The 17434-nt window shown below is 43.1% G+C and overlaps 1 protein-coding gene across 1 annotated transcript in view; it reads right to left on the bottom strand.

Annotated features, from left to right (window-relative positions):
• Positions 1-17434, bottom strand: part of SPOCK1 (SPARC (osteonectin), cwcv and kazal like domains proteoglycan 1) — a 616468-nt gene that overhangs the window by 133142 nt on the left and 465892 nt on the right. The window lies entirely within an intron of this gene.

The following is a 17434-nucleotide window of genomic DNA, read 5'->3' as shown; positions in this document are numbered from 1 at the left end:
CCTCCGAACACAACTGAAAGACTTTATCACAGCTGTAGAAAACTATCTCTGGATATATTTTAAAGTAATTTCAGTCCAGCTTCCAATTTGCCATTTGATAGAGGCTCTGAGGTGATGTCACTTTCAACTGTTAAAATAATCAGAATTCTACTCTTTCATTCCAGCTCAAGTTTCCCCCGATTCTAACCTTTGTCATAATGATAAATGATGCTATTAGGATGGCTTATGTCCACGGAAGGAACCCCATCACTATATCATAAACCACTGAAATAAAGGCCTGCAGTTACTGCCACCCTTCCTCTCTTAGCCAAAGCTATTCTCCCAGCAAACCACTTGGAGTGACTCCCAGGGCCTGGGGCCGAGTTTTGGTTGAAGGATACCGGTCTCTGGATGGCCCATCAATCAGGCAATTACTGTGCCTTTGAAATGTTTGGCACTGGCCTTCCTGCATGATGGTTAGAGCTTGGGCTCTGGAGTCAGAAAGTACAAGTTCAAATATCAGCTCTGTCATTCACTCACAGTGCGACCTTGGCAAGGTATTTAATGGCACAAATCTCAGTTTCCTCATTAGTAAAATGAAGGAAAATAGAATTGACTTCAAGTGGATATTATGAAAATTAAATGAGCATATGTACCTGAAGTACTCAGCAGAGTGCCTGCAAAATAGGAAGCAGTCAAAATGGTAGCCATTACTACAATTATTACTTGCCCCCACATGCAGGATGAAATTACCAAACCATAGAAATGTGATTAATCCTCAGTCCCCAGGCTTGAAACAGCATTTTATTTTCAAAAAAATTCATGGAAGCGGAAGAAGGAAATATTTTCTACCAGGTGTGGAATGAATCTCCAGTCCTCAGGAATTCAGGTTTGGTATCTAGGGTAACCTACCCTCTTCCAAATGAAGGAAAGTAAGCAAGAAAGAAAGATGCATGAAGCCAAGAGCACCGTTAATTTGGTTCTTATTCTAATTCAAATGTACCCTAGCAATTTGGGGGAGGCAGGAGAAGGAAAAAGGTCTGTTTGGGGAACAACCTTTGAAGGTGATATCGGAGAGGATCAATAGGTACCCACAGCACAGCACGTGGGGCCCCCAGAAATCCTAGGCTGGGCAGGCCACAGGGCTGAGCCTATCTAACTACAGAACCAGAGAAGAAAGTCTTATGAGTGTCCCTTGAAATCACCTTGCTTGTTCAACTTGCTTGTCTTACTAGTGGGGAAAACGGAAACTCAATGAGAGCCAGAGTCTTGCCTGAAGTCACGGGGCTGATCAGTAGCTAGACTTGGGATGGCATCCACGCAGCTGTAGAGAGTGTCCAGGGATGTGTCTCTCTTCTTTAGCGCATCTCAGCCCAACCTAGATTACCAGCTTGAAAATTATTTGAAGGCACCCATATGTGTGTCATTTGGGGTCTTCTCTCCAACACCTCACTGTTTTCACAGCTGCTGCTCACCTTGGCTTTGCCCTCTGGGATTTTTTAAAGTCTATTATTTCCATTTATAAATTACATGGACATGAGGTTTCCTATTATCCTTCATCAAACATACATTACTCTTTCAGGATTTGTTCTAGGCTACTGGTAAAGGGATGGTGGGTGCGACTCCTTGTGGAGAATGAGCGGGCTGTCAGCATAGGGTTAATCTTAGGGTACATGATTCCTTCAGCAGAACACCAGACATTTATCGTCATTCACACAGCAGATTGTCTGACACTGATAATGAATCAGCAAATGCAGACATAAGTTCTGGCATCTGGCAGCCCTGCCCCTGGGTCAGTCCCCAGTGTGCATGTCTACAGCTGAAGCAATTCTTGTTATGAGTTCCCAGAAAAGGGCTATAAAGTCCAAAGAGTGGGTAGCTTCGCTGCAGCAGACATAACCATGTACAATGATGCCCTAGAGGAAAAAAAGCCTGAGGGAGCTTAGTCAAAGTCAGGGGAGGAAGACGTAAACACTGAACCAATGGCTTTGAAGAAAAGATGGAACCAGCTATCAATCACCAGTTAATGACAAATCATCTTTATCACTGGACCTGAACTTCACCATTAAAGTAAATTCATTAAGGGGAGGCAAGGAGGTGAGGCTGATTGGTGCCTATGAGAGGGCCTGGTGCATCCCGAATGTTATCCCTGTGGGGTGGTGGGGAGGGGGTCCCTATGTGCTGACCACTGCAGTGGTATCTCAATAGTTAATCGCAAAATCACAGAATGTCAGAACCAGAAAACACCTTAAAACTACTCTACTTCAACAACTTTATTTTCTAGGTAAGGAACCAGAGACACAGAGAGGAAGTGACTTTCCCGGTGTCACCGAGAAATAGGGCGAAGTTACATCATCTATATTTGTTGAATGGAAGTTGTTCAGGAAACCTGCATCAGTCTGGGACTATTTTCATCCCCTGTTTTGGCATCTGTACTTTCATTACCATGCCTCAGTTTTATAAATAATATTCCTTTGAAACATTGTTCCTGGCTCTATACCTGCAGAGGAGCAAGCTGGACATACTTGATATCAGGTGGTTATGAATTATGCCCAGGTAAAACCATCTTTGACTTCTCCTAGGACACCTTGGGGACTCTGGGCACAAAGGCCAAGCCATTCTGAATGCTCTCAATTCCAATGAAACAAGAATACTTGTTAGATGGGGGCAAACTCAGCTGTTGCTTACCTCCACAAGGTAAGACTCTAGTGGAGATGGCACATGATTCTGAAGTCTCTTTCCAGAGGCCAAGTATGTAAAGTTATGTACAAATATATGTGAGCCCAAGGAAGTAGAACTTTCCCGGCTATTGTGTATTTTAATCCCCACAATTCAGTGCAAATCATAAAAAATAACTAACCCAGTCAAGGCAAGGGACTAAGATTTTTAACTCGAGATATTTCCATTCTTGAGTCAATGAAGAGTGAAATCCAATGAAGGTATCTTGATGAGATTGCTATGCCCAATGTCACAGTTATTTGTCAGTTGGGGTGACACAACAATTTAGTCTGAGCGGCAGGTTCTGTCAGCCTTCTCATTGGCCAGCGAACCCTAAATCTACCCCAGCCCAGCTGGTACCAAGGGGCAGCCACATCTCCTGCAGGCTGATGGCACCACACACAAAATTCCAACCCTCAAGCCCTCCATGATGGCAAGAAGACAGATAATCAATAGATCACTGGCATTTCTTATTCCTTTTTGTTCAACTGTGTCTTCTCCATCTTTTTTTAAAAGTATACTCAAATTCCCAGCATTATGTTTGTGAAGCAGAGGAATGATTGTTAGGTACAAATCTCATCATGTGATTCTCATGCTTAAAACCGCCATCTTCAGCCGGGGACAGTGGCTCACGCCTAAAATCCTAGCACTTTGGGAGGCTGAGGCGGGTAGATCGCCTGAGGTCAGGAGTTTGAGACCAGCCTGGCCAACACAGTGAAACCCTGTCTCTACTAAAAATACAAAAAATTAGCTGGGTGTGGTGGTGGGTGCCTGTAATCCCAGCTACTCGGGAGGCTGAGACAGGAGAATCACTTGAACCCAGCAGGCGGAGGTTGCAGTGAGCCAAGATCATGCCACTGCACTCCAGCCTGGGCAACAAGAACGAAATTCTGTCTCAAAAAAAAAAAAAAAGAAAAAAGAAAAAAAATCTCTATCTTCTCCCTACCTCCTAGGGCATAGTCTACACTCCAAGCTTGAGAATTAAACTGTCCCAGCCCACCTTCACAGGCTCCCTGTCTGCCTACTCCCCTCCCCAACACACACATGCACACTGACCACGACCAACACCAATTTTTGCTCCAGCCACTCTCAGCTGTTTCCCAGAGCCAGCTCTTTCCCATGGGCCATCATGTGGGTTTTCCTTGACCCACATTTCTCCCCTCATCCACCTTTCTCCGCCGCTTGCCTAAAATATCAGTTCCTCAGAAAGCCTCCTAGGCCCCTCCACAGGCAGGTTGGCTGCACTCCCACTCCATCAAAGCCTTGTGACCACTTCTGATTGGGCTCTCTAATTTCCAAGCGAGCACCTTGATTTAACTTGACAAAAGGTTAAGAGGTTATTATTATTCCAACAGGACATGGGGCACACCCAGGCTAAAAGCCTGGGAAGCCCATGCTGGATACCTCCCTCTTCCTGCTCACACCAGTTTTCCCTACCATGCAGTCCTATTAAGTTCTATCTCCAGCCAGCCATATCTAACACTTAAGTGTCTCTTCCACGTGTCATGCAAATTCAAGTCTATACGACTGGACAATTATTTTTCATCTGCATAACAATGTCTATTCCTTGTTCAAGCTTCAAATCCATTGCTTTCTGTGAAGTCTTGCTGACCCTGTAAACTTCATCCCAAGTAGTTAACCATGACATTGTTTTTCCAACATTATAACCTGTTCAGTCCCAACTGTGGCATTCACTACAACGTGAAAGTTCTTTTTGTGTCTTTCTTCCTCAATATACTATGTACTCCTTAAGGGAGGTGACTGGGTCTTAATCATGTTGGTGCTTCCATACTTAGAAATATGGGCAACACTTGGCACATGATCCTACTCAGTCAATAAGTGAACATATTGTTTTGGACCTTTAGAATGTTCTCCTTTTATTTCTGGAAAATGTTAGCACTATGGCAAAGACAAAAATGGTGTGTTATTTTAAGCAACAAGAATTCAACAGGCTCTTGTTTCCAGAAATCCTAATTCAGACTATGGAAAAAAAAAAAAAAACATTCAGCAAAAAACCCCACAAAACTCTAGAAACAACTGAGAAATGGGTGGAGGGAGCTCCCCTGTGCATCAGCGGACTAAGGATTCCCACACTCTTCTGTCTAGAAGTCAGACAGTTTCCAAAGCTGCGTGAGGGCCTCTGATGATGTGGTTCCAAATTGTCAGCAAATATTAATCTTCAGGATTCAGGAATGATAAATCAGAATGCTGAAATCATGTTTTTCTATATTTCTCACAATATTTTATGTGTTTTTTTATACAAGCAAGAAATACTAAGTTTAGTAGTATTTATAAAGACATGCAGCCTAGAGCAAAAATTCAAACACTGGAAACTGTCATCCAGCATTATTGGGTAGTACTTAATTAACATAACAATTGGATCCTCTAACAAGTTAACAGTACTGCCCAGAATCACATATTGACATTGTCAAATTGAAGACTTACTTTGCTACGAAACAATTCTTTGGAACCCCACTCAGAGGATTTTTATAAAATATACTATTGAAACAAATCTATTCACATTCATCTTATTCACAAGAACAACTCTCCATGAGTGGCTGACAGGACTATAAGCACACTCTTTTAAGATGGCAACAGCTACAAGCAAGACGGACTGCCCACGTCATAAACCCTCTCTTCAAGGTGCTCCTGTCCTGGTTCCTGGGAATATCAACCTTAACCTTCAACTCTATACCTCAGTGTTTCCCACTCTTGCTTTAGACTGGACCCCACTGAGATATCCCCACCCTCACCAACCCACACCCTGCTACCTCCCCCACAGGTGACACCAAGGGAGTCCTTGATGACATCAATGTGACCCAGCCTTTCACTTGACCATGGCATAATGGGACCACAGCCAGGCCCCACAGCAAGCAGGTGGCAAGACAGAGTAATTTTTTTTAGCAATAAATACATGTACAGGTGTAAATTTCCTGACATAATCCTGCTAAATGAAATTCAACAATCTGTGTCAAAAATATTTTAATAATGGGGAAAGTAGCTGCTAAAAACATGAGAACTGCTGACTTTTTCTTTCAGTCACTGAAGGAGGGCCATTCACTTTACTCAGTACACTCTGCCATCTACCATGTTTGTATAACTTTAGATAAAACTGTTTTTGCTCTGCATATGAACAGCTGCTGAAGGAGTAAAGCAATTCCAGATACTGAAGACCAGCAGCAGCACTCCACTTGCTTCATGTGGCTACTACATGCCGATCTAATTGCCCTGAACGCATCTCCCTGATTCCTCACGCATAGCAACTACTCTGAGGGTAAATGCTATTAATAACCCCATTTTACAGATGGGAAAAAAATGAGGCTTACATAACCAGTCCTAGTAACTGGACCTTCTTTTCTGTCCTGTCTTTGTTCTCTTATCACATCTCTAAGACAGAGACCTGTCAGCTCAAAGGGATGAAGAACCCACCAGAGAACGATCCCTCTCCAATAATAAGAGTGTTTCCTGGCACAGAAGGATTACATGCATTTTACTTTCATGTTACTATCAAATTGCCTATTCAGAAATAATATTGAATTTGTTTGCCAAATCAAAACTAATTGCTTCTAAAGCAGATAGTTAACATAGTGGCTATTTTGAACCAGAGACAAAATAATGAATGTTAATTGAAATGAAAAACATGTTAACCATTGAAATAATCTGTCATGTAAAATGATGCTGTAATTCCTCTGTTGTTAGGGTTATTTGAGTCATTATGCTAAGTCATAAAATTATACAGGAAGAGCATAATGGCCTGTGTCATTTACAAATGAAAGAGATTCCCACGAGAGATATTTTCCATCGTGGGGTATGTGGGCTCACATGTCTCCCTCCTGTTCCAAATGAAGAAGATCCCAGACACGAGATCATGTCCAAAGAGTCCAATTTTCCTAACAAGGCAAAGAGAACTGAAGAGAGTGACTCCTGTGCGCCTGAGGGTATCCCAAGTGCTACTGGGCACGCAATGGTGCAAAAGACTTGCTGTTTACAGAAACTTGAAATTTAAAAGGACAAATATGTAATAATAAAAATAACAGCAGCTAAACATTTATTGCGGCCTTATTATGCCGCTGCTGCTAACGCTGTTACTATTACCCATAATAGTTCACATAACATGTGTCCAGCTCCTGTAATGTACCAGGCATTCTTTCAAGCCCTTTATGTGATCTGTCCATCTCCTCCTCCCAACATTCCCAAGAGGGAGAAAAATCAAGGAAGAGCATGAGAATCTTAGGGAAGGGGTGAGTTGGGGAGATTTCATGGGAAAGCAGACCTGGGGCGATGGGAAGGACCCATACTCACAAGATGAACCCCCAGCATCAGGGTGGAGGGCATCCATTGATTCAAGCTGGGAGGTCAACCACAGGAATGCCAGCACATTTATGTGCTTCCCCCCATCTTGCTTGGCCCAGATAACGAAAGTCAGGGTCTCCACACATCCAGGTCAAGACTTGCTCATATCAGGAGAGACAAGCAGGCCCCAGAAGAAGTAGAGAGCCATCATCCCAGGGCATGCTTCCCAAACCAGCCCCAAGCCAGGTTTCTCAAGCACCTTCAAAACTCCTAGGAAAAGTGCACATTTAAAAAGTCTTAGAGCAGAATCAGGCCCACCAGAAGGATACATATCTGGTATGCATGCAATTCCAAAAGCATGAACATCTCTCTGGTGTACCCGAATGTCGAACTCTAGACTGTGGTTCATTTCAACTTGGGACGCCATGATGTACCTCTCACCTGGACTGCATAATGGCCAAGGCAGCTGAGGAGAATCTAGTCTTCATAGATGAGAGAGGACTGAACAGCCTCAAATGAGAATTTCCAAAAAACACTTTATGTGTAGGTGCAAATAAATTGAAAATGAGTAAAGAGGCACACACCAAATGTGTAACACACCCTCAAGTAAAGTAGGATTGAGGACATGAAACAGAACTGCTGCTTTGTTACTCTATATGCCTTTCTGTTGCTCAGTTCTCTTACGACCGTGTATTGCTGATCTAAATCGTTCAAAATCTAAAAAGGAAATGCATTTTCAGAATTTCTGAAGACACATACGCTGCTGGACTCACACCTGTCCGCCCGTCTCACATTTCTATAGCAATGCTTAAAGAAACCAACGTTGTCACAATCAAAGAAAGATCTCCCAAGTGCAGGAAGGAGGCTGAAGAAAGGAGTTCACCTAGATAAAAGCTTCCTGACTGTCCTCAAAAGTTCAGTGGAGATGAAGAGATGAGATCAATCTTATCTGAATTAAATTTCCACCTTAATATTTTGAGGACCTGTTTAAGCAAAGCTATCAAAGCTGAAGGTATAAACATTCCAAATGTGCTAGGATTCTACAGTCTTTACTTTTTCAACAAACACTTATTAATTACCTATAATGTGCCAGAAATTGAGCAACAAATTCAAAGATACTGCTAGCACTGCATTAAATGTACGTACCATAACATACACTAAATCGGATGATTATTAAGCATAATGATCATATTTAATTTCTCTGAACAGCTAAATTTACTCAGAAAAGGTGTTACCTTAACTATTTTTGTTCTTATTCTTATTTTGAGACATTAAAGATCACAGACTGCTAACTTTTCCAACAAAATATTTATATGGCAAGACATTTGCTATTAATTTCAGGAATCCCATGAGCCAGGCTATATTTAAATATGCCAGGAGCAAATTATGTGGCGAATGGGAAAACAGTAAGAAGAAAATGAACTTGCCAGATCACAATCTACATTTCTGGTGGTTCACACATTTTGGAACATTACTTGAATCAACGTTTCCCTATAAGTGAAACCACATTTTTATAGCATATATTTAAATATATAATATGTATTATTATATATTATATATAATATGTATCATTATATATTATATATAATATATTCTATATTACATATAACATTATTCTATATTACATATAGTGACTTTAATTATATACTATATATAATTATATACTATATATTTGATTTCATATATATATTTATAAAATAGGGATACTAGTATTCCTGGACATCATATACGTGTGTGTATATATATGTATTTTATATACATATATAAAATAGAAATACTAATATCCTTATTATCCCTATTATTATATTGTATAAATATTTGGTTTAAAATATATATGATATATAATTGTTATATATAATTATTAGTATGTTATTATATGTAATATATAATACTATGTTATTATATAATGTATTTTTTGTCTGTGTGTGTGTGTGTATATATATATATATAAAAAATATATAATGTTCAAGGATACTAGTCAAACCTACTTCCAGCATTAAACTCACAATATCCTCCATGTTTCCTGACCAGATCATGAAGACTAACAGGGTGATGTGACCAGGTAAAGTCCACTAACTGGGATGAGACTGCAGTCTGCACTTGCCGTTAAGAGAGTGACAGAGCACAGCCAGTAACACTAAGGGTGTCTGTAAGGCAGACACCAGTGGGGTTTTACCTCAAAGTTCAGTTGTTGAACAAGCAAGGCCCCTGGGACCTGCACACAAAAGCAGTTTACATGCATGCACACACACACACACACACACACACACACACACACACACACAGAGGCACTCTCAGGCTCTAAAATTCTGCTTTGCTAAGGAAAAGTGCCAAGCAGCAGTTTAATTGCAAGCTATTAGGGAAATGTAAATGAACAGTTGAGCTTTTTTTTATTCCCTTAGGATAACAGTGATGTACTCTGTTTTAAAAATCCATTTCTTACTAACAAGGGTCAGAAAAGAAATTGTTCATTTTGTCCACTGACCTTTGGCATTTGGGTTTGATGTATTGTTTTGCTGCTTTTCTTTTTTCATTGGCCCAGTAAAGAGAGGTCCATCTCTATCCCTGAGACCTTAGAGGAAATCTTTAGCAATGGACACACTAATTGGAAAAAAGCAAATACTCATCAAGCAAACCCAGGGCTGAGAACTTCATTTGGTATCTCCGTCCTGAGCATTCATAATCCTGCTTCTTCACATGAGGAGCCAGACCAGCTGGGGAAGCACAGATTCCAGCTAATTGTAGGCTCAGGTGTGCATACAAAGGCTGGCGCAAGCATATGTAATTCCACTGTCAGCTTCACTGTTCTAATCTTGGAAAACACTTGCTTACATTCCTTGAGGGCAGTTAATTATCATGGGATGTGCCCATAGGAGAGAAAACACCTGTAATTGTTTTCTGGTCACCAGCAGCAAAGCCCCCTGTCCTGGGAGGGCTGGGTGTGATCTCCCTTAAGAAGGAGCAAGTCAGTAAAATGAAGCAGAAGTGTCTTCAGGGACATGATGCCAGGACAGACACAGAGACAGGCTAGATCCTGATCGAGACATGGCATTTGAGGAGCTTAGGCTGAACACCATTCCCCATAAGACATTAGTGGTGGGTCATTCACAAAAGTGCTACAGGAGGCTGGTACAGCCAGATGCACACCATTACTTATCCCCTGCTTCAGAAGTGTTTTCACAGTCAGTGTCGGAGGAGAGTAGACGGAGCCCCAGAGAAGCTCCTTCTCTCCTATGTGGCCCTCGCTGGTAGGACATTCTCTGGATTGGTAGTCAAGAACTCTGGCTAGCTCCCCAGGCCTTGTGTTTTCTCCAACACTTGTCTTCTGCCAGTATGCCCCATCCCTTCCCAAGTGTGAACTCAAGTAGTAGCCCTCTCTGAGAAGGTCTCAGATAGCCTCCACCTCCACACACATTTGCCCTGTATTCCCAGCCACTCATACATAGCTGTTTATCACTGGCCACTTTGGGCAATACAGCTGGGTACTCAACTGCCCCTCACGTAGAGACAAGATGCTCAAAACTGTGTCAGGACAGGGAGTGGTAAGCCAATGTGTCCCAATGCTGTTCCACAGCAGAACCAGATAGAACCGATTCTACCTGGACTGTGTTGAAGTTATCAGGAAAAAGCCTTTTGACTCGACCTAAGGAAGATAACTCAAACATCACAGAAGAGCAGTCCACACAGGAAAGCTGCCTCAGAAAGTTGGTAGGGAGGCTCCCAATACTGCCAGAGTTCAAGCAGAAATCACCTAGAGGAAGGGGATGTTTCCATTTATTTCACCTTGTCATCACTGAACATCCTGAATCACACTGAACATCCCTGTATATAAACCTGTGTGTGAATGTCTATTTACTTCCATGAGATAGATCAATCAAGGAGGTCAAGATACCCACCGGAAATGTTACACCAATTTGCATCCCCAATGTCAGCACCCTGAAGGAGCACGACTTCATGACCCCAAGACTCCGCTCTGCCTATTTCCACCAGGTATTGCTCTGAGAACCGCTCCGATGCAAAGGATTTGGAAATACCACCAAAGATCTGTAGGTAATCACAGAACCATAAAGAGCAACAAGCCAACTTTCCCGCGTAACACAAGATGAAGAAAATGGTGCAAGGAGAAACTGCTCAAGTTGGAGACCAGGTAGACTGGAGGGAAATCACACATTTCAATTAGTTTGCAGCATATTTCAATTAGTTTGTAGGTGTATCCCGGGCTCCCACATGGCAGAGAGCAGCAGCTGTGGGTCTGAGCCCCTCTCAGGGTTGAACAGCTCACCACCAAGCCCCTCTTCTCTGCTTCTCCCCAGGACAGAAAGTGAACCCATGAGGATGCCGCCTGCTGCTTCCCCAGGCTTATTTCTGGCTGTGTGGGCAACACAGGCCTCAGGCAGCCTTGTTGCCTCCTATTCTGAAGGGCAACATGGGTGAATCCTGTGGACCAAGGGGAGAGGAATCAGACCTCAGAGAGAAGAGATTCTGGAGACTACAAGCCTCATGGCTGAGGCAGTCCTTAAGGATACACCTAGGCCAGGCATGGAAGAGCCTCGGGGCTCAGGAGCAGTGAAGAGCCATGCAGGCCCTCACTGAGACATTCAGCAGCGTGGACACTCAATACCCGTCTCTCTCCTTTTTTACTTCCTTGAGGCAGAACCAAGGCCATTCTGCAGCACTCTGAAGAACACGGAACTGCGGCTCTGAGAGACTCCCGGGGCCAATGAGATGGATGGCATCCTCTCGCCACTAAGGCCAAGCCTGCAGCTGCAGAGGAGAGCTGACTTTAGATGTGTGTAGTCACTTGGCACAGAGAGAGGAAGGCAAAGAGATGAGGCCCTAAATAAGCAGGCTACCAGGTTGGGCAGGGTGCAGAGTCTAGGTATGTTGCTCTTTCTCAAGAACAGGGCCACTTTCACAGCAGATTGACACATTACCTCCAGTTTCCCTGGGGAGTTTCATAGACACACTCGGAGTATTTTCTGTGTACCCAGGAATGTGATAGGTTCTATGCAGCAAACAAAAGGAAATAGGATATACTCACTTCTCTCAATGGTATTAACAGCCCTAACTCTTACTCTAAGCATCACTTTGCAACTTGGCTGACCTAACACAGCTTCCATTAAGTGCACCAGCCTGGCCCTGCACCCCCAGGTCCTTTCTTGATTTAACTGATTCATTCATCCATTAAATATGCCATGAACACCTGCAGTGTGCCAAGGCCTGAGCTAGGCACAAGGGATACAAGAGTGAACTAGTCATACCCTGCTAGGGCTGATACTCTAGAGGGAATCTGGGCATTGTAAGTGAGTGGTAAGAGCAAAACAAGCAATGGAGTATTCGTTCAGCCAGTAGAGAAAAGCAACAACTGCTGTAGATCAAATGTTTGTGTCTCCCCAAAAATCTGTATATCAAAATCCTAACCCCTAAGGTGATGGTATTAGGAGGTGGGGCCTTTGCGGGGGGTGATTAGGTCATTAACTCACCTCTCACAAAGGGATTAGTGCCCTTATAAAAGAGACCACAGAGAGCTGGCTAGCTGTTCCCACAATGTGAGGACACAGTGAAAAAATGTCCTAGTAAAAAGGGACTTCACCAGACACAGAGTCTGCCAGTGCCTTGACCTGGAACTTCCTAGCCTTCAGAACTATGAGAAATAAATTTCTGTTGTTTATCAGTCAGTTTCTGGTATTTTTGCATAGCAGCCTCAAACACGATAAGATGAAAAATTGGTACTGAGAAGTGGGGTGCTGCAGTGACAAGTGCCTAAAAACGAAAAGCAGCTTTGAAACAGGGCAATGGACAGAGGCTGAAAGAGTCTGAATGTGCATGCTGGAAAGAACCTATATTGTCATGAAAGGATCTTTATGGCTATTCTGGTGAGCGCCCAGAAAGAAAAGGAGAGACCTGTAGAGAAAGCTTTGATCACCTTAGAGAATACCTAAGTAATCCTGAACAGAATATTGGTAGAAATTGGACAGTAATATAGTTTGAATATCTGTCCCCCCCAAATCTCATGTTGAAGTTTGATCCCCAATGTTGCAGGTGGAGCCTAATGGAAGGTGTTGGGTCATGGAGCAAATCCCTCATGAATGGCTGGCTGGGTGCCATTCTCACTGTAATGAGTGAGTGGTGAGTTCTTGCTTTTTTCGTGTCCATGAGAAATAATTGTTAAAAAGAGCCTGGGACCTCCCTCCACTTTCTCTCTTGCTTTCACTCTTGCCATGTGATGCTGCTCCCCTTTGCCTTCCACCATAAGTGGACACTTCCTGAAGTCCTCATCAGAAGCAGATGCTGCACCATGCTTCTTGTACAGCCTGCAGAACCATGAGCCAAATATATCTGTTTTCTTTATAAATTACCCAACCTCAGGTATTCCTTTACAGCAACACAAACATACTAAGATAGCAAAGGTTACTCTGATGAGGACTCAGGCATAAATGAGGGATATATTATTAGAAACTACAGGTGGTCAGGTGCAGTGGCTCACACCTGTAATCCCAGAACTTTGGCAGGCCAAGGTGGGTGGATCACCTGAGGTCGGGAGTTCGAGACCAGCCTGACAGACATGGAGAAACCCCATCTCTATTAAAAATACAAAATGAGCTGGTCATGGTGTTGCATGCCTGTAATCTAAGCTACTCAGGAGGCTGAGGCAGGAGAATCACTTGAACCTGGGAGGCGGAGGCTGCAGTGAGCTGAGATCGCATCATTGCACTCCAGCCTGGGCAACAAGAGTGAAACTCCATCTCAAAAAAAAAAAAAGAAGAAGAAAGGCCACCTTTGTTAGAAAGTGGAAGAAACTTGGCTGAATTGTATTCATGTCCTAGTGTCTGTGGAAGGTAGAACTTGCAAGCAATTAAACCGGATATTTGGCTGAGGAAATATCTAAGCACAGTGTTCAAGAAGTGGCCTGGCTCCTTCTGATTGCTTTTAGTAAAATGACTCAAAGATGAGATTGTTCATCAACAGGGAGGCAGAACTTAAGGATTTAGAAAGCTCTCGGCCTATTCATGTTGTAAAGAATAAGAAAACATGTTCTGGAGAGAATGCTAAGGGTCTGATAAAGTGACAATGTATAAAGGAGATCAGTATGGGTCAGTCCTCTCAACACAAGCCAGGCACTATTCAGCACAATGGTGAGATTAGTCAGTGACCTAAACAAAAGCCAAGAGCTATCATCAAAGACAAGGAAAGAGCAATTCAGAAATCATCAGGGCTGCTCTACCCATCACAGGCCCCGAGTACAAGAGCCACAGTGAGTACTACGAGGCCACCACAGAAAGACCCCATTCAGAAAGACCCCATTTGGGCAACACCCACCTACTCCAACAGCTCCACACCAGCAGAGCTACCAGTGTATGATTCCAGCCCAAGGGAGCTATGGTTGCAAGAACCAGAGACATTGCAGGGCGACAGGGCTACCTGGAGCCATCAGGGGCCCAACCCCTGCCTGGCAAGCTGTGGAGACAACACAGTTATCTCAATGGGTACAGAAGGTGAGACTCTCATTCCAGTGGGCCTGGAAGGCAGTACCCCTACCCCAGTGGGTCTGGAAGGGAGGAACTCTGCCCAGTGGACCTGAAGGGCAGAATATCAAGTCACAAAAGATTATTCTTCAATAATCTTTTATTTAAGATTAAGTAGTTAAGGTTTACTACTATTTGCCCTTTTGAAGTTTTGACTTACTTGGGGCCCATTATCCCTTTCTTCTTTTCTATTTCTCCCTTTTGGGATGGTAATCCTACACTTATCCCACCATTATATTTTGGAACCTCACAACATGTTGGTTTCACAGGTTGACAGCTGGAGAGCAATTTGCCTCGGGATGAACAGTATCTTGAATCTCATTCCTATTGGATTTAGATGATATTCAGATGAGAGTTTGGACTTCAGACTTTAAAGTTGATGTTGGAATGAATTAAGACTTTTATGGCTATTGAGATAGAATGAATATATTTTGCATGTGAAAGGGACATGAATTTAGTGGGGGTCAGAAGAAGAATGCTATGGACAATGTTTGCATCTCCCCAAAATTACTATGTTGAAACCTAATCCCCAATGTGAGGATATTTGGAAGTGGAACCTTTGGAAAGTAATTAGGTCATGAGAGTGGAGCCCTCATGAATAGCATTGGTGACCTCATAGCAGAGGCCCCAGAGATATTCCTGGATTCTTCTGTCATGTGAAAACACAGCAAAAAGACAGCTGTCTACAAAACAGGAAGTAGGTTCTCACCAGACATAGAATCTGACAGTACCTTGATCTTGGATTTTCGAGCCTCCAGAACTGTAAGAAATAAATTTGTTTATAAGCCACCCAGTCTATAGTGTCCTGTTATAGCAACCCAAATGGACTAAGATAACAACTGACACCACCCAGAACATTAAAAATAGCAGGGCCCTTTGCACATATGAGCCTGAAAACCTCTGTGAGGTTAGCAAAGATTGTTCCTCCATCTGATTTGTTTCCTGAGGAACTAGAGGTTCAGATGAAAGACTAAATTTATTGGGTGCCTACTATGTACTGATACTAAGCTCACTGCTTTCCTTATAAAAATACCACAATGTGGAGTTTAAAGTAATCATTTTAGAAGGAAACGGAGCTTCAGTGCAGGAAGCAGCTTGAGGGCAGAGTGGCTCTTACACAGAAGATGGGTTTGGGGCAGCACGGCCCTGGTCCCCCAGCTGTGCCATTTAACAGGTGTCAACATTAAGCATGTCCCAGTGGGTCTGAGCCAGTGTCCTCATATGCTCTTAAACACTAGTAAATACTAATAAACACTACTAAGTAATGCTCTTTATCTGAGTTCACCCCTCCCTCAACCCCAACTGCAGCTGGAAGTGCTTGCTTCCTTCTTAGAACTTCCAATTTATTTCATGGGATTTTCTATCTTCTAGATTAGATTACACACATTCACATTCTTAACCTCCTCTACTAGTCTACAAGCTCAATCAGGATATCTTTAGGATTTTTAATGCACACCCTCTAGATTCTCTCATGTGGTACGAATCTAACCCTCTAGATTCTCTCATGTGGGACAAAAGTCTGCTTTAAAGAAAAAGAATTTAAGGAAATACAGTCCACCCTAAACCACACAATTCTATCACTCTCCAACTGAAAGTCACATAAAACATCCCATCATACCTGGTCTGAGAGCTGCACATGTCCTCATGGTCTTCAAGGTATTGCAGAATCTAGCCCTGCCTTTCTTTCCAGCCTCAGGTATCCACACTCCCTTAGTCACCTCTTTCCTGCAGCACAGGCCTCCCCTTTCTCACTTTCTTTTGGACATCAAGCTCCTTCTCTTCTTCACTGACTCAGGGCCTTTGCAGAGGCTGTTCCCTCCACTGAGAACACTTCCCCTCCTCTCTGCCTTGCTGGCACCTACCCCTTTGTAGTTGCCCAATAGGTTCTTCTTGCCTGCTACACAGGAAAAACCAGTTCACCGAGACTGTGATATTACAGAAGAGAAAGAGTTTAATGCGGAGCTAGCCAAGTGGTCGGACAGGAGTTTTCTTGCTCAAATCAGCCTCCCTGAGAATTCAGAGACCAGGGATTTTATGGATAATCGGGTGGGCAGGGGCCTAGGGAATGGGTGCCACTGATTGATGGGGGATAAAATCATAGGGCTGTGAAAAACGGTTCCCATGCATTCAGTCCTCCTCAGGGTAGAGGCCACAGGACCGGTTGAGTCATGAGTCCCAGGTCCAGGTGGAGTCAGTCAGATGCTTGCATGCGCAGATCTGAAAAATATCTCAAAAGATCAATCTTAGGTTCTACAATAGTGGTGTTACCTATAGGAGCAATAGATAGAATAGGGAAAGTCACAAATCTTGTGACCTCTGGTCACGTGACTCCTGAGCAGCAAGGGATTAGAGAAAGGTAAGCTGGTAGACAATGGCTGGTTATTGTTTAGCTATACCTACATGTTAGCCGAATTCAGACCCCTCCCGTAATCCTAATCTTGTGGCTTTTCATTAGACTCACAAAGATGGTTTTGGTCCCCGAGCAAGGAAAGGGATCATTTTAAAGAGGGAACTTCCCCTCTACTCTTTCCCCCCTCATCCTTCTTTCAAAGTTTAACTATAAACTAAATTCTTCCCATGGTTGGTTTGACCTGTGTCCAGGACTAAGCGAAGACAGCCAGCCTGTGAAGCTAGAGGCAAGAGGGAGTCACCCATGCTAGACTTCCCTCGCTGTCATAATCTTTCCAAAGGCGGTTTTACCTTTGCCCCCTGCAGAGGCAGTGATTCTTAAACCACTCCACTCTTATCCTCCTTAATCTTATCACAGTTTATTAGATATTTAAGTTTTTTTCATCTGTCTCTTTCAACAGACTTTAATCTCCACATGGGTAGACCATGCCAACTCATCACAAAACTCCAAACATATAACACAGTGTCTGGCAAATGGAAGGCACTCATAAATATTTGTTGAATAAAGA

This window comes from Macaca thibetana, chromosome 6 (assembly GCF_024542745.1).
Source record: "Macaca thibetana thibetana isolate TM-01 chromosome 6, ASM2454274v1, whole genome shotgun sequence".
Lineage (NCBI taxonomy): Eukaryota > Metazoa > Chordata > Mammalia > Primates > Cercopithecidae > Macaca > Macaca thibetana.
Note: the sequence above shows the minus strand (reverse complement) of the source record. Positions and strands in the feature narration are given on the sequence as shown.